This window comes from Engystomops pustulosus, chromosome 7, assembly GCF_040894005.1.
Source record: "Engystomops pustulosus chromosome 7, aEngPut4.maternal, whole genome shotgun sequence".
NCBI classification, from domain to species: domain Eukaryota; kingdom Metazoa; phylum Chordata; class Amphibia; order Anura; family Leptodactylidae; genus Engystomops; species Engystomops pustulosus.
The window spans coordinates 73,476,172-73,499,592 of NC_092417.1; the positions used below are offsets into that span (position 1 = coordinate 73,476,172).

At 43.2% G+C, this 23,421-nt stretch overlaps 1 long non-coding RNA gene across 1 annotated transcript; it reads right to left on the reverse strand.

The window, feature by feature from the left end:
• Positions 1-233: 233 nt before the first annotated feature.
• LOC140068839 (uncharacterized) lies at positions 234-18,698 on the reverse strand. The gene is made up of 3 exons (XR_011848584.1): positions 18,563-18,698; positions 3,256-3,324; positions 234-498 (listed from the first exon to the last, which is right to left on the reverse strand). It is a non-coding gene; the product is annotated as an uncharacterized lncRNA (long non-coding RNA).
• Between the last annotated feature and the right edge of the window lie 4,723 nt (positions 18,699-23,421).

The following is a 23,421-nucleotide window of genomic DNA, read 5'->3' on the forward strand; positions in this document are numbered from 1 at the left end:
ATTGAGCACTGGCGGCTCACAGAATATGACGTCAGCCGCGTGCCGACGTCGTATTCTTTGCGACGCCGGCACCCACGTAGCTGTCACCGGCGGCCGGAGCGTAGCAGCGGAGCTTCAGTGGATCACGGAAAAGGTGAGAAGAAACATTACCGGCGTATAAGACGACCCCAGACCAGACTGAAGATTTTTCAGTCTTCAAAAGTCGTCTTATACGCCGGTATATACGGTACATCCCAAATTAGGGGATATTTTTGAGCAGCCCAAGAACTCTGAATTCAGAAATGGGAACCACCGTATCGTAGAATGCTCCCTGAGGCCCTCCTTACATCATGTTATTCATCAGTTGACTTGGGGTATCCTACTGGTGATAGATACATGTAAGTCGCCTGGTTCCTGTAGGCTCTGCGGCCTTCTCCAGCAGTACACAGAGCTGCTGCTGATCACATGCCTCGTCTGCCGCCATCTCTCAGCAGATCTGTTGGTCCTGCTCCAGTAATTCTGTGTAGGAAGGAATACGTTATAATTGTCATTCAGCGTTCCAGCAGCTTCATGTAAATAAGCTTTATGTAGCAGCAGCTTTACATTGCCTGACACATATCAGAGATGGATTTTATTTTCCTGCCTACACAAAGCAACTTGTTCAAGATGTTGTTGACGTTCCATATGAGCCGTTTCCCGCAGGTCGCTGTAGTATCCTAGTCAGCTTAATATCCACTTACATTGTAGTTGTCAACAATAAACATTATATTGGCATGATGTATAGACAGACAAATAACATGTACGGCTGAAGTGCTGCACTCTACAAATAGAGGCTTTATGTAAAAATGAAGACTCTCATTCTTCTATATTACATATGAAAATACTAAAGTACAATATATACTGCTTCTGTCTAGAATGGTGTATAAATAACTCAAAGGAAATCTATCATCAATATCAAGCATAAACCAAGGACACCAGGCAGTGTGACTGTGGTAATCCTCTTATATAATTGTTAGCCATGGCCTCCTTCCTCCAAAAGTAAACTCTTAAGATTATGCAAATTAGCCTGAGCCTGGTTGTCAGAGCCCCTCCATGCTGTAACTTCACAGGCTGTTACATTGTTTCATTCTCCCCCACTGCTTCCTCACCACTTCCCCCATCTCTCCCTCCCTGTAATCTCACAGTTTTAACACACAGTGGGAGGCAGAGGTGCTCCTTTCACACTGTAACAGCCTGTGAATCTGTAGCATGGAGGGGCTCTGGTAACACCCCTAAACCTATCTGGTTCATTAGCATAATTTAAAAAGTTGGTTTTAGAAGGAGGGAGGCTATGGATAGCAAATATAAAAATATAACCACAGTCACAGTTCCTGGATCTATGAGTAAGTGTCCTGTTTGATTTTGATGGTAGATTTCCTTTAATGACTAGTGGATACAGTGTTTTAACAGAGTGCCCACATCATCTGCCTAGCCTTGCATAGCATCAGGTGTCTACGGAGAGATCTTATACCATACTTCTGTCTTGGTGTGATTTCTTTGAGCTGGATTATATTAGCCAGTTAACCCGAGGTTGTCTAAAGAGGGGCAAAACCTGACGGTGGTAATACCCACAATGGATATTTATGAAAACAATCTTCCACTAAAACTAACTTAATAGACTGTAACCAAGGAACAGTTGAAAAAGTGTTTAAGAAAGGTACATTCTTTATAGATTATACATGTAATCATGAGGACCCTAAGTATAACCTGCATAGTATTACTATTTAGTATGTGATATTAGTAACACAAGGCTGGGTTGTGACATCTTCTCAGACATAATTCATAGAGTGGAAGCTCTTGTGAGTAGGGTTCTTATTCCTATAGTTTCATCTCACCATTATATTATTGTAATGTCTTATTTTGTTTGTATATGTGCCCCCGGGAAGGCACCCCTGTTGGATGACAAGGGGCGGCATCTTGGAGGCATTACTGAGGGCACTGTCAGTTTGTGTTTTTGCCGTAAATCACTGCAAAAACACAATGAAATGTGTGCATTATGCACACATTGCTTTCCTCAGTAGAAAACCAAAAAATCTCCAACCACAGGGTGAATATTGTATTACTGACATCTAAAATAGCAAACAAAACACAACACGGACAGTGTGTACATCACTAGAAGGGCGACAAATAAATGTAGATAAAGGCGCTGGTCGCAATCCTCAGACTACTAGGGCTGAAATTCAGATAGAAAAAAGGCAGCGTATTATTATATCAAAACAAATATTAATGCCAATATCCCAAACATATACCTCTGAGCCATCAAGATATGTCCACCTTACAGTGAAGCTGACAAATACCCACAAGACGCCACATTGCCCAACCAGTCCACACTGTCCGACACCCCAATGCGCATTTTGCTCCCTGTTAACTGATAACAAGCCTCATACAGCCCTGGAAAGGAAAAATAAACCAGGATAAGGCTTGTGGAAAGAGAGGAGTGAAAAGGGCTGCGGCATTAAAGGGGTATAAGTATTTGATCAAGTTGGGGGGTCTTTCTACAGGTCACCTCAGGCAGCAGAGGGGCCAGGTTCATCCCTGGGGTGCCTAAGGAATATGATGGCGCTATAAAAGTAACAATTTGTTATTTAGGCACTAGTTGTCAGCAGTAGTAGGTGAAACACGGTTATTGCTGTATATAAGATGTGTAGATCACATAAAGTAGCATTGTCACTAATGATGTCATCAATTATGTCTGTATAAGGATGTGGGGTTTTGACAACCTCTTTGACCTGACATAGATAGATGGAATATTATATTATCAATAGAATTATTTGTGTTTATACCAAAGCTACATTATCTAGCGTTTATTCCGTTTTACAGTGATATAAAACATGTTATATTACAGGTAATTTACAAACACTTTCAATATTATGGTCTAATAATAACAAACACACTGAGGAAAACTTATCATCATGCCAGCTCCTTATGACAGTTCTATGTCTTTGGAGCTCCGCTGCTGTCAGACTCGTTAAAGTGGCTTTGGTCCTTGATAAATAAGTGATTTTTTCTGTTTACGACAGTTGCATGGAAAGTCACAAAAACACCATCAAAAGTCGCAACACAGACCAGGGTGGGACTGGTGTAAATTTTGCGCCAAATAACAAATCCTTATGCTACCATCTACCTGGGAAGTAGTGAGTTAGTAGTCTCCTAATTCTTCTCAATATGACGATGAATTCATAAAGGATTGGCAGCAGCTACTCACTGAATACCCGTTGCACTTAATCTAATACTTACACGAGTGAAAAACTGGACAGCGAGATTAGAGAAATTCAGAGTTTTAATAGTAATCCAGAGTTCCAAAATCTAGAAAACAAATGACAAAAGAATTTGACATCTTTAACTAACAGTATAAAAGAAAGTAAACATCGGAAATTCATACGTGACTGTGGTGGTTTAGAAACAGGGCAAATATACCAGAGGAACCTAACACATCATAATAACAGATCTGCTACCTATACGGATATCTTGGAATCCGGCCTATCATCATCCGAAGAAAGACAATCAGATTACCACAGAACACGCGAAGGGACTGGCGTTAAAAGGAAGTTTAATAAATATAAGTGAGGCCAACAAAATAATAATAATAAAAAAGTTACAACAACAGCAGAATTGAAAAATGGCAAACCCAAAATATTCCCCCACAAGACACTGGGTGGAGGTATTTTACATTCTTCCTCTTCTTTACCCTTAACTACAACTCTGTCGACCCCAACCATAGGGGGAACAATCCCCCAAACACTAACCGATATGCCTCATGTAATCGCGACACCTTTTCCAATAGGACATATTCCCGTGAATGCCTTATGGGGGTGAGGCAACTAATGACATCACAGAACAGACTAATGCCAAATGCTCCAAATACAGGTCCTATACCCAAAATGTCTTTTTTTAGTCCCACCAGCCCCAAATATGCAACTCAGAAACCGGGAAAAATGGGAAAAGAAAAACATGACTTTTGAGGAACTGATGGCCATAAACGAGGAGGTTAAACTGGTGATAAATTTATCATCACATGTCCTCGACGGAAATGAGTTGAAACTTTTGAGAAAAGGGTTATTATTCACTCAAACCCCAGCATTTGATAACTTCCTTTGGGTGAAGGATATAAACTTGTTTGCCAGAAAACTGGCCTTACCTAAACAACATTTAAAAGAAACCTGTGAGCTTGAAACAGCTAATCAAAGCAATGATAGAGCTTTACATACTTTATTGGATTTAGAACAAAAAAATATTATAACCCCACGGGGTATAAACCTCCCCACTCGCACCTTTGAAACTAAGATCAAAAAGTACGCCCACATTTTTACAATAACCTATGTTAAAGAGGTTAAAGAGGAGACTCTGCACTCCACCCAGCATGACGTGGTACCCTTACACGTCGATAGCAGTGGTTGGCTGGCCAGATCAGGTGACCCTGGAATAGACTAGCCCCTGCCTGCGCTGCTCGGATCATTCTGTGTCTGGGTGCCGCTAGGGAGAGAGCTGCTGCTGGTCAGGGAAAGCGTTAGGCTGTTCTATTAGAATAGTGTTAGGCAGGAGTGATTCTACAAGAACCCAACAGTCCTTCTTAGGGCTACAATAACGTTATACATTTTTTTTTTTATTTGCAGCTAGTACCATATTGTGAGGAATTTGCAGGGGGACTTGCTACCGTTGTGTTTAGCTCTTAGTGACACACATATCCACCTCAAACACCAAAGTGGGACAATTTATTAGGGGTTTGATTTCAATTAGGCACAGTCTGCCAGTTTCTTTTTATTTTACGTTTATTTTTTGATAACTCAGCGTCATCTCATCTGGCATAGCAGTGTGCTTTCATAGTTGTCTAGAAAATAGCCATAGGACAGTGATGGCGAACCTTTTAGAGACCGAGTGCCCAAACTGCAACCCAAAACCTTATTACTTATCGCAAAGTGCCAGTACGGCTATTTAACCAGAAAACTGACGGTTTAGTTTAGAATCAATTTACACAGGATTGCCTGAGCTCGGATTCCAGCAGTCCTATACACACTGAAACGCCACTTTTACACCATTTTACATCACATAAAAGAGTAATAAAAAGTTATCAAAAGGTTACGCAGACCTCAAAATGGTAGCAATGAAAACAACGGCTCATTAAGCAAAAAAATCACCCCTCCCCAGCTCCGTGCACTAAAGTTATTAGCGTCACAAGGCGGCGAAACTATTTTCTTTTTCGTACACTGTTTTAATTATAGAAAAAGCATTAAAACACAATAAAACCTACAAATCTGGTATCACTGCGATAGGACCGAACCAAAGAATAAAGGAGACAAATGATTTGGAGCGCACAGCGAAAGTATTAAAATCCAGCTTCCCAGTACACGACATGGAATAATAAATGAGAAGTAAAATATGTTATGCAAAAAATAAGCCCTCACACAGGTATATATAAATGCACATATAAATATATAATATAATATGCATATACATAATTACATACATAAAAATACATATGTTACTTACTCTTGCTCAGGTGTCTGTTGTTCCAGGGGGGGGGGGGGGTCGGGGTGCAGCATCTGGAGTTCGTTTCAGTGTGGTTATGAGGCATGAGTTCCAGGGGAGGGGGTGATGGGGGGCAGTGACCGGAGTTGAGCGGGGGAAGGGGGGGGGGGAGTGAGAACGGCCGGAGTCCTTGCGGGGGGGGGGGGGGCGGCGGGTTGCGGTAGCGGGCATAACAGGCGGGGGTTCGGGCGCGCCGGGGGGGGGCTTGTGGTAGCGGGCGCAGTTTGGGCCGTGAGTTTCGGCCCGGTTGCGGGCGGAGTTTTATGGGAGGTGCGGGAGCGGGCAGGATGCGTGGATGCGCTGAATTTAAAAAATAAATACACTCACCTCAGACTCGTTCCTCCGGCTGATCACTGCAGCGCACACGGAGTAAGGTGCCCAGCGCTGGCAGCGTAATGACATCATTTCGCTGCCAGCGCGGGGATGCTTACCGTCCTGTGCGCTGCAGTGATCAGAGTGACAGCAGGCAGTGTCAGCGCCCTGCTCTGTCATGGCTGTTAGCATTATCGGAGCGCAGCTCCGATACTGCTAACAGCCATGACAACCAGGTGTGGACAGTGGTTGTCCGCACCTGGCAGTGGTTGGGAGGATGGGGCGCGTGCCAGCGGTGAGGGCTCTGCGTGCCCTCTCTGGCACGCGTGCCATAGGTTCGCCATCGCTGCCATAGGAGAATCCAAACGGCTTACTTACGCCTATAATAGCGTTATATATTTTATTTCTGGTTGATCTGCTGGTGGCTGGCCTTGCTGTAGTGCATCTACTACCATATTGTGAGGAATTTGCAGCGAGACTTGCGACCGTTGTGTTTAGCGCTTAGTGACGCACATATCCATCGCAAAGACCGAAGTGGAGCAATTTATTAGGGGTTGGATTTCAATTAGGCACAGTCTGCCATTTACTTTTTATTTTACGTTTATTTTTTCATAACTCAGCGTCACCTCATCTGGCATAGCAGTGTGCTTTCATAGTTGGCTAGAAAATAGCCATAGCAATAGGATAGCATCGTTTGGTTTTAAAAACTAAAAAACACAAAAAAAAAAAAAGACACAAAAAAAAAGTAAAAAAAAAATTAAAGTTATAACTTTCATTTTCAAAATGTTTAACCCGAGGGCTAGGGGTAGAGGATGAGGGCGGGGACGTGGGCGTCCAACTACTGCAGGGGTCAGAGGCCGTGGTCCTGGGCGGGGTGAGACACCACCTGCTGATGAGGGAGCAGGGGAACGCCGCAGAGCTATACTCCCTAGGTTCATGTCTGAAGTTACTGGGACTCGTGGTAGAGCACTGTTGAGGCCAGAACAGTGCGAACAGGTGATGTCGTGGATTGCCGACAATGCTTCGAGCAATTTGTCCACCAGTCAGTCTTCCACGCAGTCCACCCATGTCACCGAAATCGGCACTCCTCCAGCTCCTGCACCTCAGCCTCCTCCCCCCCAGTCTGCCCCCTCCCAGGAAAATTTGGCATTTGAACCGGCATACTCTGAGGAACTGTTTTCTGGACCCTTCCCACAGTCACAAACCACTTGTCCGGTTGCTGCTGAGCAATTTTCCGATGCCCAGGTTTTCCACCAGTCGCAGTCTGTGGGTGATGATGACCTTCTTGAGGTAGTGGAAGAAGTGTGTAAAGAGGTGTCCGACGATGAGGAGACACGGTTGTCAGACAGTGGTGAAGTTGTTGTCAGGGCAGCAAGTCCGAGGGGGGAGCAGACTGAGGGATCGGAGGATGATGAGGTGACAGACCCAAGCTGGGTTGAGAGGCCGGGTGAACACAAAGCTTCTGAGACGGAGGAGAGTCCTCGACCAGAACAGGTTGGAAGAGGCAGTGGTGGGGCCAGACGGAGAGGCAGGGCCAGAGCTGGTGCATCAGCGCCAAATGTGTCACGTAGTGAAGCTCCCGTGGCGAGGGCTCCCGCGGCGAGGGATAGATTTTCAGAAGTCTGGAGGTTCTTTAAGGAAACACCGGATGACCGACGGACTGTGGTGTGCAACCTTTGCCAAACCAGGATCAGCAGGGGTTCCACCACTACTAGCTTAACTACCACCAGTATGCGCAGGCATATGAATGCTAAACACCCCACTCAGTGGCACCAAGCCCGTTCACCTCCGGCCGTGCACACCACTGCTCCTTCCCCTGTGTCAGCTGATAGTCAGCCCCCTGCCCAGGACCCTGGCCCAAAAACCCCATCGTCGCCTCCACGATCCTCCACAGCATCCACCAGCGTTCAGCTCTCCATACCCCAGACGCTGGAGCGGAAAAGGAAATATAGTGCAACCCACCCGCACGCCCAAGCCCTTAATGTCCACATCTCCAGATTGCTTAGCCTGGAGATGCTGCCCTATAGGCTGGTAGAGTCCGAGGCCTTTCGCAACCTCATGGCGGCGGCCGCCCCTCGGTATTCGGTCCCCAGCCGCCACTACTTTTCCCGATGTGCCGTCCCAGCCCTGCACCAGCACGTGTCAGACAACATCATCCGTGCCCTGACCAACGCCGTTTCTGACAAAGTCCACCTGACCACGGACACGTGGACGAGTGCTGCCGGGCAGGGCCACTATATATCGCTGACGGCACATTGGGTTAACTTGGTGGAGGCTGGGACCGAGTCTGACCCTGCGGCTGGTCATATACTGCCGACGCCGAGGATTGCGGGGCCTACCTTGGTCCAAGTCTTTCAGGCCTACTATGCCTCCTCCTCCTCCCACACCTCCTCCACCTCCTCCTCCGAACTACCATCCGTGGGCATGGCGCCATCAGTCGCTAGCTCTAGGCACAGCAGCAGTGCCGTCGCTAAGTGACAGCAGGCGGTGCTCAAACTGCTGAGCCTAGGCGATAAAAGGCACACCGCCCAAGAACTATTACAGGGCATCACGGCGCAGACTGATCTGTGGCTGGCACCGCTGAACCTGAAGCCAGGCATGGTTGTGTGTGACAACGGCCGTAACCTGGTGGCGGCTCTGCAACTCGGCAGACTGACACATGTGCCATGCCTGGCCCATGTGTTAAATCTGATAGTTCAGCGTTTCCTCAAGACATACCCCAATCTGTCTGATTTGCTCACAAAGGTGCGCCGCATCTGTGCGCATTTCAGGAAGTCCAGCACAGATGCTGCCACGCTCAGGGCAGCGCAGCGCCGCCTCCAACTGCCCGCTCACCGACTGTTGTGCGACGTGCCAACGAGGTGGAATTCAACATTAACCATGTTATCCAGAGTTTACCAGCAGCGCAGAGCGATTGTAGACTGCCAGATGTCAACTTCCACCAGAACTGGTAGTCAGGTCAGTCAGCTTCCTCAAGTCTACAATGAGGAGTGGACGTGGATGTCTGATATCTGTCAGGTGCTGAGTAACTTTGAGGAGTCAACACAGATGGTCAGTGGCGATGCCGCCATCATCAGCCTCACCATCCCGCTGCTTGGCCTGTTGAAAAACTCTCTGATCAGCATGAAGTCGGAAGCTTTGCGCTCGTCACAAGAGACGGGGGAAGAAGATTCCCTTGTTGATAGCCAAAGCACCCTCAGGTCTGTTTCTCAGCGCATATCGGAGGAGGTGGAGGAGGATGAGGAGGAAGAGGAGGAGAATGTTGGCGAGACACAAGAGGGGACCATTGTTCAGTCCTTCACTGTTCAGCGTGTATGGGCAGAAGAAGAGGAGTTGGAGGAGGAGGAAATGGACAGTCAGGCCAGTGAGGGGAGTAAATTCTTGCGCGTTGGTACTCTGGCGCATATGGCAGATTTCATGCTAGGCTGCCTATCCCGTGACCCTCGCGTTCAAAGAATTTATTCCAGCACCGATTACTGGGTATTCACTCTCCTGGACCCACGGTACAAGCAAAATCTTTCCACTCTCATCCCTGGAGAGGAAAGGAGTGTGAGAATGCATGAATACCAGCAGGCCCTGATGCACAAGCTGAAACAGTATTTCCCTTCTGATAGCGCTAGCGGCAGAGTGCGTAGTTCTGCTGGACAAGTAGCGAGGGAGAGTAGGCGAGCAGGCAGCTTGTCCAGCACTGGCAAGGGTACGCTTTACAAGGCTTTTGCCAGCTTTATGTCACCCCAGCAAGACACTGTCACCTGTCCCCAGTCTCGGCAGAGTAGGGCTGATCTTTACAGAAAGATGGTGAGGGAGTACGTAGCTGACCATACCATCGTCCTAAATGATCACACAGCTCCCTACAACTACTGGGTTTCAAAGCTGGACATGTGGCACGAACTGGCGCTGTACGCCTTGGAGGTTCTTGCCTGCCCTGCCGCTAGCGTCTTGTCCGAGCGGGTTTTCAGTGCAGCTGGTGGCATCATCACCGATAAGCGTACACGCCTGTCGACTGACAGCGCTGACAGGCTGACGCTTATTAAGATGAATAAAGCCTGGATTTCTCATAATTTCCAATCTCCACCAGGTGAAGGAAGCTCAACCTGAATAATTTATGCACTCCTCCTCCTCATTTTCCTTCTTCTCCTCCTCTTTGTACACTAAAGCAGAGGAAACTGGCTATTTTTTGACAGGGCCCACTGGCTCTAGCTATAGTACTCTATGCATTTAATTTTTCTGGAGGGCCACCTACCCGGTCCTCTGTTTTAAACAATTTTTGGCACTGCCACATACAGGCACTCAATCTATTCAATTTTTCTGGAGGGCCACCTACCTGCTCCTCTGGTTTGAAAACTTTTTTGGACTGCCACATACAGGCACTCAATCTATTTCATTTTTCTGGAGAGCCACCTACCTGCTCCTCTGGTTTGAAAACGTTTTTGGGCTGCCACATACAGGCACTATCCAAATTAAATTGTCTCCATAGCAGCCTCTACACGTTGTCTCCATTGCTACCTCCAAAAGTCGTCCATATAGCTGCCTCCATACATCGTCCCCTTATCAAACGAGGTGTGTCAGGCAGAAATTTGGGTTGTTTTCATGGATTCCACATCAAAGTTGTTAACTTTGTCGCCACCCTGCTGTGTTATCCACAAAATATACTGGCAAACTTTTATGATTAACCGATACTATTTCAGCGCTTCTTGCGCATCTGTTTACATTCCCCTCACCCGCCATATCCCAAACTTATAAGAACGCTACTACACTTGATCTTATACAAAAGGTTCTTAGAAGTGCTGTTTGGGGAGTAGCCTAGAGACAGGGGCTTGGATTGGCGAAAGCTCGCCTGGCAGCGGAGCGCCAGCTCCATCCCAAGATCCAACTAACATAATTTTAACTGCAGCACCTTTAATCTACTACTAGTTCACTGCCTCCATACATGGTCCCCTTATCAAACGAGCTGTGTCAGGCAGAATTTTCAGGTGTTTCACCACATACATAGTGGAACTCGGCGCGTCTGTCGCCGCCATGCTGGAGACCTGCAGTTGCAATCATAGAAGCGCCTCCAAATGTCGTCTCCTTATCAAACGAGCTGTGTCAGGCTCATTTTTCGGGTGTTTCACCAGATACGTTATGGAACTTGGTCACTATGTCACCACCATGCTGTGTTATCGACTAAATATACCGTCAACCTTTTGTTCACAGAGGAAATAATTTCAGCGCTTCTTGCTCACCTCCTTTGGTTCCTCTCTGCCACCCATTGGTTTGAAGCCTGAGTCCATTTAGGGTATGTCGCCATGCCACTCTCTAGCCTGCCGCTGCTGCCGCTGCCTCTGCATGCCGTCCCCTATAGTGTCAGGGTCAATTATTGGATGTTTTAGATGCTATCTAGCTTTATTCTGTCACTCTGTCATGGCCATGCTGTTGCCCATAATTTTGGCATAATGGTGCGTTTAAGCAGCCTCAGAGGCATCCATGCATGCTGCTGCTGTTTCCTGTCCATTTCCGTGGTGTTTCCATCCTTTTTTGAGGTTTCCAGGTGTTTGGCCAAGCTTCCCTGTGCAGAGCCTTGGTCCCCTTGAAAAATGCTCGAGTCTCCCATTGACTTCAATGGGGCTCGTTATTCGAGACGAGCACTCGAGCATCGGGAAAAGTTCGTCTCGAATAACGAGTACCCGAGCATTTTAGTGCTCGCTCATCTCTAATCATAACCAATTCACTTTAACCTTTCTTGTTTTTTTGTTAAAACACAACTATTTTTTGTTCAGCAGTACCTTTTACCATCAGGTGAAGGGCACCGCCATGGGCACGATATGTGCAGCCACTTATGCCAATCTATTTCTCGGGTGGTGGGAAGCTACAGATGTTTTCAATTATGCACTCACTTACTTTACAGATAATATTCTTTTTTGGGGTAGATACTGTATATTGAAGATTTCCTTATCTTCTGGACATCTTTGATCAATTTGTGAAAACTTTCAATCACAATGAAATTGGCATGAATTTCACCCCTCAGATCCATCCTTCCATAATTAATTTTCTGTATGTTATCGTGTTTATTGACACTGAAGAAGAAATAGGATTCACTTTATTTTGTAAAACCATTTACTACTTGCTTGCAATTTGGTGATATCTAAAGCTCTCATGCTCAGTCACTAATAAAAAGGTGACACCCCCTATAGTTAAATCATCTTGTCACATACGTCCCATCCATGAAACAAACCCCTACATATAATTATATAGATCACACTTAGTCTGCGAAAAATTGTAGATTATTAATATTCATTAATCTTTTGCAGCGTCAATTATAATGTGTTTTTTAATAAAATGAAATGAATGTTTTAGATAACACCTAAGAGTGTCTTTTGACAAATGGGCAAAAAGTATCAAATTAACGAACTGTGCCAGATTATTGCGCAAAAAAGCTAGAAACAGTCTTAAAACTATGATTAGTGTCCCCCATTGTGTGTTGTTTTTCATCTCAGAATGCAATATTTACCTGATTTCATGACCTTTCAAGGACCAGAAGTTTTTTTAATGCCCCAATTCTGAAAACTGCAGAAGTAAAAAAAATTTTCTTTTTGCCATGACAACAGCTTATTGTTCACTCGAAACTTTAGAGAATGCTGTGGAAAAGTTGGTTTTCTTTAAAGTTTGCATAATACCGGCCAGTTCCTTACTGTGGAGTGAAACTTTTTCCATATTAGATTCAGGTAGGTACCAATAGCAATTCTATAGTATAATGGTTCCCTGTGGTTCTTTCCAAGTGAGCTATGGTAGGAGTATTGTATGGGTTTTTAGTGAGGTGTTTAATAATTCAGTGAATACTATGTATTAACTATAATGTACTCTATCTGTATTTGTTATTATTGAGTAGACATGTACTGGCTGTCATGTTGTTTTTTATTATTTGCATAGAGTATTTGGTATTTATGCTTATTATGTGTTGGTAATTGTGCTGAGCTGCTACAACCTCATTGTAATTTCCCCACAGGGATTAATGAAGTTATATCTTGCCTTACTTTATCTTATATTTCCCCACAGCAAGCAACTCATAGGAAGCAGATTCTCTGTATATTCTCAGTACTGTAACACTATAGAAGGCGGCACTGAAGATGCTGAGGTAGTGCGCCGCCGGCAGCCTCAATGTAACATCACATGTCAGAAGAAAACGGAGAGACTTTGAAGAGTCTCAGCTCCAATACAAATCTCCCTATGACGCCTCTCACTTCTGCTGAGATCTACAGGTTAAACTTCTACTTGGAGGCGTCAGAGAACTTATACCTGATAGTAGTAGTGGCAATATCCTCCCCACTCATCTCACAGAATAACACCAAGAATAATGTCATCTTTACCATTATATATATATATCCATTTACCAGAAAATATAACTACTACAATTCTGCCTTCTATGTATCAGAATATAAATGCTGCAATGCTGCCTCATATGGACAAGACTATAACTACTACAATCAGGGGTGGGTAAAGACTATGGAACCTGAGATCTATGAAAATGAATGGACTAGTCACATTTTTCTGAATAGTTTGACAATTACATCATATATACAGTATCAGAACCTAGTTCATAGATAAAACGTCAGTAACCCTATGACGGGACCTTTCTGTTTTCATTTTAACATTGAACAAATGTAACAATTATAGAAATGTCTGTTTGTATCTGCAATCCAGCACATATAAATGATAGATGTTGCAGTTCTGTGCTGTTTCCATAAATGTAGAATAAAAGTAGCTGTCCTGTGTGGTCCTATTTACTCAGGATATGAGTAGTAGTACTGTGCTGTGCAAGTATATACATAATATACATGATAGGAGTAGCAGTTCTGTGCTGTTCCCTTATATGCAGGATCGGATAAGTAGTACTGTGCTGTTCCTTTATATGCAGGATAAGAGTAGTATTAGTACTGTTATGTTCCTAACTGTAAACAGGCTTTTATATGTCTTGTGATGAGGAGAGGCTTCACTCGGCACACTCTCCCATAAACCCCCGACTGGTGGTAGCTAAAGTGATACTTGACTTTGCTTACCTTTCTCCCATCTCCCTACTGCATCTCTTGAGCTCAGCCACAGTTATCTTGGGGCTCTTCTCCTATGATTGCTTAGTTTGGCCAGGTTGAGGAAGAGTTGTGGTTATCCCAACTTCTTCCATGAAATGATTATGGAGGCCACTGTGCCACCTAAAGTGTTGCAGATATTCTTTTGTATTCTAGGCCAGCTCTTGCCACAATTCTGTCTCTGAGCTCCTTAGACAGTTCCTTAAACCTCTTGATTCTCATGTGCTCTGACATGCACTGTGAGCTGTGAGGTCTTCTATAGTCTTGATTTCCTAATGAATTCCAATCAGTCTAATTAAAAACAGCTGGACTCCAGTGAAGGATTAGAACCATCTCAAGGAGGATCAGAAGGAAATGGACAGCATGTGAGTTACAGCATATGAGTGTCACAGCACAGGGTCTGAATACTTAAGACCATGTGATATTTTAATTTTTTTGTTTAAAAAAATTAGCAAAAATATCTACATTTCTGTTTTTTCTCAAGATGGGGTGCAGAGTGTACATTAATGAGCAAAAACAAACTTATTTGAGCTTACCAATTGGCTGCAATTGTGCACATACGTGCAGGATAAAAGTAGCAGTTATGTGCTGTTTCTATAAATGTAGGATATGAATAGTAATCATGTGTTGTTCCTATATATGCAGGATATGAATAGTAGTACTGAGCTGGTCTATATATTTAAGATAAGAGTAGTAATACTCTGCTGTGTCCATACATGCAGGATAACAATAGCAGATCTATGTTCCTGTATATACAGTATATGAATAGTTGTACGGTGCTGGGCCACATACATATGTAATTGTAGTAGTTCTGAACAGTGCACATATATGCAAGGTAAGTGCTATAGTACTTTTTAGTGCCCATATACAAGGCATAACAGTACTGAGCTGTTCCCATATATGCAGGATATGAGTAGTAGTACTGAGCTGTTTCCATTTATTTAAGATAAAAGTAGTAATACTCTGCTGTGTCCATACATGCAGGATAAGAATAGCAGATCTATGTTCCTGTATATACAGTATATGAATAGTTGTACTGTGATTGGCCACATATATATGTAATAGTAGTAGTTCTTTACAGTGCACATGTATGCAAGGTAAGTGCTATAGTACTTTTTAGTGCCCATATACAAAGCATAACAAAACTGAGCTGTTCTAATATAAGCAGGATATGAGTTGTGGCACTTTACTGTGGGTGCCCATATGTAATTTAAAACTTGATATGTGGTGGCAAACACACAAAGTGAAAGACACACATGCAGGCAGACACAGTTAAAAAGATTCATGCATGAAATCAAATACCTGGCTCTGACAGATCCATCAAAGTAGCTGTGTGTGTACTATCTATGCACTTAAGGTTTATTAATATTTATATAGGATAGGAGAATCTCAAGATTTCAAGCGGAACGAGTATGAAAAATTAGAAGGCTAGTTGAGCAGCAGAGAAGAAAATATATTTGGTCCCTTACCGTTTTACTGAGCAGAACAGAACTATTTACCTTGAAAGAGAGTGACACTGCTCCTTATTTGTCACGTTAGGCTCAGTAAAAGACACTTCTCATAAATTTGGGGCTCATTTACTAAGGGTCGCGGATCGCACTTTGGTCGGACTATGCACCTTTTTGGGGGATTACATGGCTTGCACAGGTATTTACAAGTGTCTGTGTCTTGAATTTGGCACAAGCATTCCATTTTTGGTGCAGCTGCGCTGGCTTCCATGCGACGCAATTTCAGGGGGCCTGCCGTCAGACGATCCGACTGATTCGGAATGAGCGCTGATTTAACTTTCAGCAAGCCCAAGCAGTTACGTGTACCACATGCACAAAAAGATGGTGCACTATGTCGGACCTGAGCGGGGACGTGACACATGCACGATATCGGGCACACAATCTCAGTGAATTGCAGCACAGTGCATTATAGTTGGAAAAAGCACTTTCGGTGAACTCCAGCGGCTAGGTAAGTAAATGTGTCCCAATGTGTTCAAAACTGAAAGAATATACCTGTTCTTATAGTTCATAATATTTTGGAATTTTGGTCCCAGTCCTAATCTTTAAAGGAAATTAATCACTGAAAATAACATAAAAAAGGTTAGAAATACTCACCTCCACTTCTCTTCATCTTGATCCTGGCGCTGTCCGTCTCTAGTCTTAACACGCTAGGATTATCTCGAAAAGAAACTTATTAACAGAACGGAGCGTGTGGACAAGATGTCCGGGGCTCCGAGCTGCTAATTTTGCAAGTCCCGTACCTCCCTCTCCCATGCTGAGGCAAAGACACATAACAAATAGTAGCTGGGATGACAGCTTATCTGCTATGGAAGGTGCATAGTACAATCTGTATATTGTAGAAGTATTAAAGTTGTGTAAAATGGGTCTAAGGGAGACATATACCTTTTAAATGCATATAGTATATACTGAAAGTATTCAGTTATTTTCTCTCAACCAGATGTCCAGAGGTCATTTGGTTATTTTATGCCTTCTTCAGGAGTCCAAAAATTTTCAGTTCAGGAAGAGGCCACCATCAACCAAATGGAAGAAGTAGCTGAGCAGGATTCTCTCCTTTCACAGGAAGCCAGTGGTCGGGAGCAGGATAATAAAAGGCAAGAGGCTACACTGGCTACAAGGTTAGTAGAGGGGAGTAAGCCCAGCAGCACGTGGTCAGCAACTGGATATTGCTACAGGATCAAAGGATGCGGAGGAGTAAGTCGGGAAGTGGGGGCAACAGCAACAAGAGGATGGCAGCAACAGCAGGCATGGACTGTGACAGTACAAGATGAAGCGTTGACAGTAACGCGAAACGACTCGTCCCTGGAACGCTCTGTAGCATGATGTTCTCCCCTCCCTGTGTGTGCCAATTTTAAAGATGTATGAATAAATGAAGAATTTTAAGAAAACGTGGTGAGTGCCTACCTTTCTTTTCCTCTAATACCCACATGAGTACTCATGCCTTTATGTCTCCTTTACTTTTAACCAGAGTGAAGGGGAAACTTCTTGAAAAGTAAAGGGGTGTGGATGCTCTGTAGACATATGCTCCTGCTCATCTAATGATCTATGGGTTCAGAATCCATTGGAAAGTGCCCCAGAACATGATATAAATAAACATTTTTCCTCATAAAATTATTCACAATGCATATTGAACGAAGATTGGTTTCTTATCATTTGCCAGCATGGTCGGGAAGAAACTGGATGGACAACCTGCTTCATTAAACATATGACATAATAGGGCACGTTTACTAAGAACAGTGCAAAGTGTTTGTGTGGAGAGGAATTGCATGTGAAGTGTGGAGAGGTTCTGGCACCCGTTCTTCAATAATCTGGTGCCCCTTGCACTTCACTGACAGAGTGTACCCCTTTTTTGGTGCACCTTTAACATGGGACATGCAACACATTTCTGTCGGACTTTGTATGTTAAGTCTGGCACACGGTCCGACTGATCACCGGAACGCACCCTTCAGTGCAGAAATTTGAGTTGTGTGATGCATAGTGCAACCACAACACAAAACAGTTGTGTGCAACACAATTCTGGTGCGGACACTTCTTAAATTACCTGTGCAAGCAGTTTGCATTGAAAAGAATATGCAAAGTCTGACGACCCATAGTAAATGTGGCAGTATATATTTCAATGGGATGGGGTGGAGAGGGGAACCTTCATGGCTCACCTCGACAGCAAAAAGGCTAGTACATCACGTTTCTATATTACATTCTCATGGTTGATCATCCGTGTAATAATATAGAATTTTAAAAAACTGTTATTTATACCTGTAGGAAATTGTTATATAAGTATCAATATGAATATAAATAACACCAGTTAGTGAAACCTTCTGGTCACCATTTGTGGCTTTATTCTAGTGTTTGATGTCCACCTGCTGGATGGCGATTATGAGAACCTAGATGGTGCCTGCTAGTTCCTGGCACATGACGGGTTAAAAACTGTCAGCAGAAAGGGTGCGTGGCTAATTATTAGCAAATAATGTGCTATTAGAATCTCACATGAATTTTCACCAGTGAAGAAACAAGTAATTAGCCGGTATTTAGCAGCTATTAGGAGGTGTTAATTGGGCGCCACTCTGCACACATCAGCAGCTTTCATGCAAACAACTGGAAAACCTTTCATTGATGAAAAAAAGCTATTTGACCTCGGTGGTGGCCAGGACCCTCAAAAATGTACACAAAAGAGACGTCCCAAATGTAGGGAGGAAGCACCCTCTGCTACGCACCTTGTTGCTTGTGGTTGTAGGTTAAAGGGATCTAAAGCATAATTCTGGTTTCATGATGAGGTTAAATAGATTTACTATAATAGATTTAGATTTACCTTATTCTCACTTTTTTCTTTCTAAGCTATTTGTTCAAGGCAGCCAGTCACCAGCCCAAAGGAGCACACAATTTTCCTCATTTAAAAATTAGGGAGGGGGGCACAACTGATGATGGACTTAATTAATTAATTTATATAAATATATAAAGGGTCTATACAAGAAATATGGTGAAAATGTGTTCCATGTTAAATTACATCAAAAGGCAAGGGAGCAAGAAGAAAGGTTTCTGTACTGTAAGAACTGTGAATCTGTGAAATAGCCTGCAAAATATTATTATGTGACATCTATGTTATTGTATAGAATTGTGTTCCCTTACGTCACTTTCTCTTACCCCCTTGCCTTTCTCAGTTGAACTTGATGGACATATATCTGATTTCAGTGACTGTCTCTGACTCTAATTCCTGTGACTGTCTCTGTCTTCGAATGTCACTTTATCCAGCGGGAGATTTAACAGAAGTGTCTGAGAGCAGAACTGTTCTAGTTGTTCATGGCAACCAATCAGAGCTCAAGTTTCATTTTCCCACAGCTGTTTATAAAATTACAGCTGTTCTCTGATTGGCTTTCATAGGCAACAGTTTTACCTCAGACATTTCTGTTAAATCTCGCCCTATCTCTGTATGTCTATCCATATTACCTCACACATAAGCGTCTTATACTCATTGCCTATAGTAACCAATCAAAGCTCAGAGCTCATGTTAATGACCTGTGTCAGAACAGCAACCTATCACGGCTCAGATTCTAACTGCCACAGGAGCAGCTTATCCCATACTGGGAAAACTTTGCATATTTTCCCAGAATCCCCATAGTGGAGCATCCATGGATATAAGACTCCACATGCCTACATGGTGGCCTTAATTGGCAGTCTCCTTTATTAAAACTATTACTTCCCGACCCTAGTCACAAGCCCCTCAGCCAGCCAAACCAGTTCCCTACACTGTACTGAGGAGACGCAATCATGTCGAAACAGTGCTGTCTACAGTTGGGAGTCTGATCCTTCTGGAATAGATATACTGGTTTGGTTTTAATCCCGCATCATGTCATAAGGCCTCTAGTAGATCATGCTTGATGTCAAGGGAACTGCGTTACAAGGTAGCTAACAGAGGGGTGGTTTTCCTTATCCATCCTGGAAAACTTTGCATATTTTTGCAGTGGCAGCAGACAATGGCTTCTGTATATGGTGGCTAATAAGTGTTTTTTTGGAAAGCGTGGGGTGATAACTTCAGCTGGAAACTTAGTCTATGATGCTTCCTGAGTCAGACAGGACTGTGCAAAACATGGAGATTGTAAATGAGATGGTACAGATTCCTTTAGCGGACATACAGACATATACATAAAAACACACACACACACATGCACTCAGCTTTATATATTGAATAGGCTGATACAGAGAAGATTCTGATGTTATCTGTCAATCATTCCTTATATGCAATTAAGGTAGAATCAGCTGAAAGAAACACTTTAATGTGAACACCAATAGAGAGATTTGTAAATAATGGGTTAATGGGCGTATTTCTTAATCCACTACCGAGTGTCTGGGGGTTACTCACCTCTTCAGGCTCCAGCTATATTGGAAAATATGAGGTGACACATGCAAACAAGTACCATTGTCCATTCTTTGATAGTTTTCTGTAGCATCAATTGGTTTTGACTTCCTTGATGAAGCTTTAGAAACAGAAACTGTGGGAGAACACTAGGGTCCCACTACTAGTAGTGGTTATATATGCACACAAAGGGTGTTAGATTGTTAGATACAATAATGTATCAGCAGCCTGATATTCAGGTGGAAGATCCCACCATTCTTGTGCTTTTCCAGTCCATCCCTAGCATGGAAAGGTCTATGGATGGTTGACTACTGGATTGGACACAGTCCTCTCAACCACAACTTTGGTGGGGGATAACAAAATAATGGTAAAGGTTTATTTAGTGTTTGCCTTTTTACCATTTGATACAATGACCCCTGAAAACTCCCCAACTCTTCAGTTTGCTATTTGAATCTAATGTAGTCTATAGAGCACAGATGGATCTGTAATGAAAACCAAAAAAGTAAGCTTTTTTGAAGATATGGTCCTTCAATTCTGGAACTGCCTGGAAACTCATATGAATTGAAAGGCCCACCTCTTCAGACCACCCGCCTTAACTGTCCATGGCCCGTCTTTCCTGGCCGCCCGCCTCAAACGCTTTTGGCTCACCTCTCCCGGCCGACCACCTCTGCCGGCCGCCCGCCTCTCCCATGCGCGGCCCACCTCTCCCGGCCTCCCGCCTCATCTGTCCTTGGTCGGCCTCATTCGTCTACGTAAGTATGTAGCTTTTATATCTTAAGATGGGTATGTGTATATATATATATATAAACACACATGTATATATATATATATATATATATATATATATACACACGCACCATACAGTATATAGAGATGCATATGAACATATATATATACACGCACCATACAGTATATAGAGATGCATATGAACATATATATATATATACATATATATATATATATATGTTCATATGCATCTCTATATACTGTATGGTGTGTGTGTGTGTATGAATACTGTATATAAGTGTGTATATACTGTATGTGTGTGGTGTGTGTATATGCTGTATGATTGTGTGTATAAGGCAGCACGCTGTATGTATTGAACGGTATATGGCAGCATGCTGTATGTATTATATGCTATTTGGCGGCACGCTGTGGGTATTTTATATTACATGGCGGTTGTATTCAATATAAAATAGATGCAGCGTGCCGCCATATGGTATATAATACACACAGTGTGCCGCCATATAGTATATAACACATACAGTGTGCCGCCATATAGTATATAATGCATAGTGTGCCGCCATATAGTATATAATACATACAGCGTGCCTCCATATAGTATATAATACATACAGCGTGCCGCCATATATTATATATTGCATATAGTGTGTCGCCATGTAATATAAAATACACACAGCGTGCTGCCATATAGTGTATAATGCATACAGCATACAGCGAGTGGCTGACGTCATGGTGCCTGTGACGGACCATGAGGGAGTCCGGGGGGGGGGGAGTGAGTACACTGTTTGTTTTTTCCCTATAGGCATTATAATGGGGGAAGGGGCTGGCGGTCTATATACTAGAGGGGCTGGCAGGCTATATACTACAGGGGCTGGCAAGCTATATACTACAGGGGGCTGGCAGGCTATCTACTACAGGGACTGAAAGGCTGTATACTACAGGGGGCTTGCGGCTATATACTGGGGAGGCTGTGACCAATACATTACCTACCCTCGGCTTATACTCGAGTCAATAGGAGTATTCCGTTTTTTTGTGTTAAAATTATGGGTCTCGGCTTATACTCGGGTCTGCTTATACTTGACTATACATGGTATTTATTGCAACTTGTAAGTGAAGTAAATAGAAATTGTGCTATTTTTGAAGGGGTTTGCCCATGAAGGAAAATTCTTAAATTTCAAATCCCCTACATTTTTAACTCCTTACTTTACAATTTTACTTTTTTTTTGCTGTTTTAGCTCCTATGACTCAGTGATTGTAAGTGCAAAATTCCAGAGTGTGGGCCTTGGACTCTCAAAACAATGTGGTTAGATTATCAGGGTGCAGGTTTATATACACTTTCATTTAGCTTCTGACATTTGACTATTATCTGAGACATAAAAAGAGAGATAAGACGGAGTTGAGAGATGATAAGATCCATGAGATGCATATTATACATGACATTCTCAGCTCTACTATCACAGTCATAGCTTACACAGCCTGCTCTATACCTCCCTCCCCCTACCCTGGATAAAGATCTTATCTGCCAGTAGCTTGTAGCTTTACTCTCTTCACAATGTTTTGTTTGCCGGCAGGAAGTCAGTGTGTGTGTCTGTGTGAGCTCGTCCTGATATGCAAGGGTGGGGGCTAGAGGCAGAGATGAGCTCAGCACAGTGTCAGACAGAAGAACAAGATGTCTACCCGACCCTAAACTCATAAGATACAGAGTCGGGTCCAGGGGCAACCAAAATTGTGTACAGCAGGACTCATAGAGGCAGGTTGGAATTATCTGTGAAATGCAGTAGTTTTGTTAATAACAGTGAATTAGAGAATGTGCCTTTATGTTATCCTGAGTATATTTAAGAAACTTGTTTTTATGGGAATACCCCTTTAACTTTTAATTCAAGTTCATACAAATAAAATGCTAACTTCTAAAAACAAAAAACCTGCCACCCTCCACCACCACCCTCCTGCATCCTACTATAGATATGTGTGGACAAAGTTAATATGTTTCCATGGACATGTGGTAATTGAAGACTTTCACGTGTATCTTCATAATCATTACTACATGTATATTAATTTTTCAATATTGCATTGACTTTACTCTGCAGCAAAGAAGGTCAAATGTTTATCTCATACAAGAAACATCTGTTGTTTCATAACTACATCACTGAAAGATTTGTGTCTCCTGATATATATATATATATATATAGTATATACATGCAGTTTATATGTCACAGTGCTGTACAGAGATCATTATCACTTCCATCAAACTTGTGCCCTGAAACTAACAATCTAATATATCTCAGACTGGGGTTATTTATACATGAAGCCATCTCAATGTTTCTTTTTCAAAAGGAAATCTAGGAACCTTAAGAAAATATGTGATACATATATAATATATATAAGAATATGATGACCCTCATTGCATTCTAGCTGGACAGGTAGCTTAGTGATCAGAGCCTTTACCTTGTTGTTCAAGTATCACAATCTAAGGGCTCATTCACACGGCCGTTCATGGGGACGTACATGCAGCCGCAAATTTGCGGCAGCATATATGTTCCTATAAATGACAAGGGGGGCTTGGCGGCGGTACGGTCCCTGCCGCAAAACCACACACCGCAAAAAAATAGAGCATGCTCTATCTTTTTGCGAGTGTGCAGCCGTGTGCCGCTGTTTCCTATGGAGGGAGGAAGGGGGTCACACGCGTGTGAATGTACCCTAAGATGTATCATTTTACTTCAGTTTCTGTTTCTTATGTTTTTTTTTAGTTTCTGTATGTTAAAACTTTCGGGAAAAAAATATATATATATCTATATATATATATATATATTAACCGGTTCGCGATGCATGGAGAGGGCTCGCGGGCCGCCTATGCGCCGCCATCTTTCCGAGGATCGCCGCTCCCTGTGACGTCATCGGGGAGCGG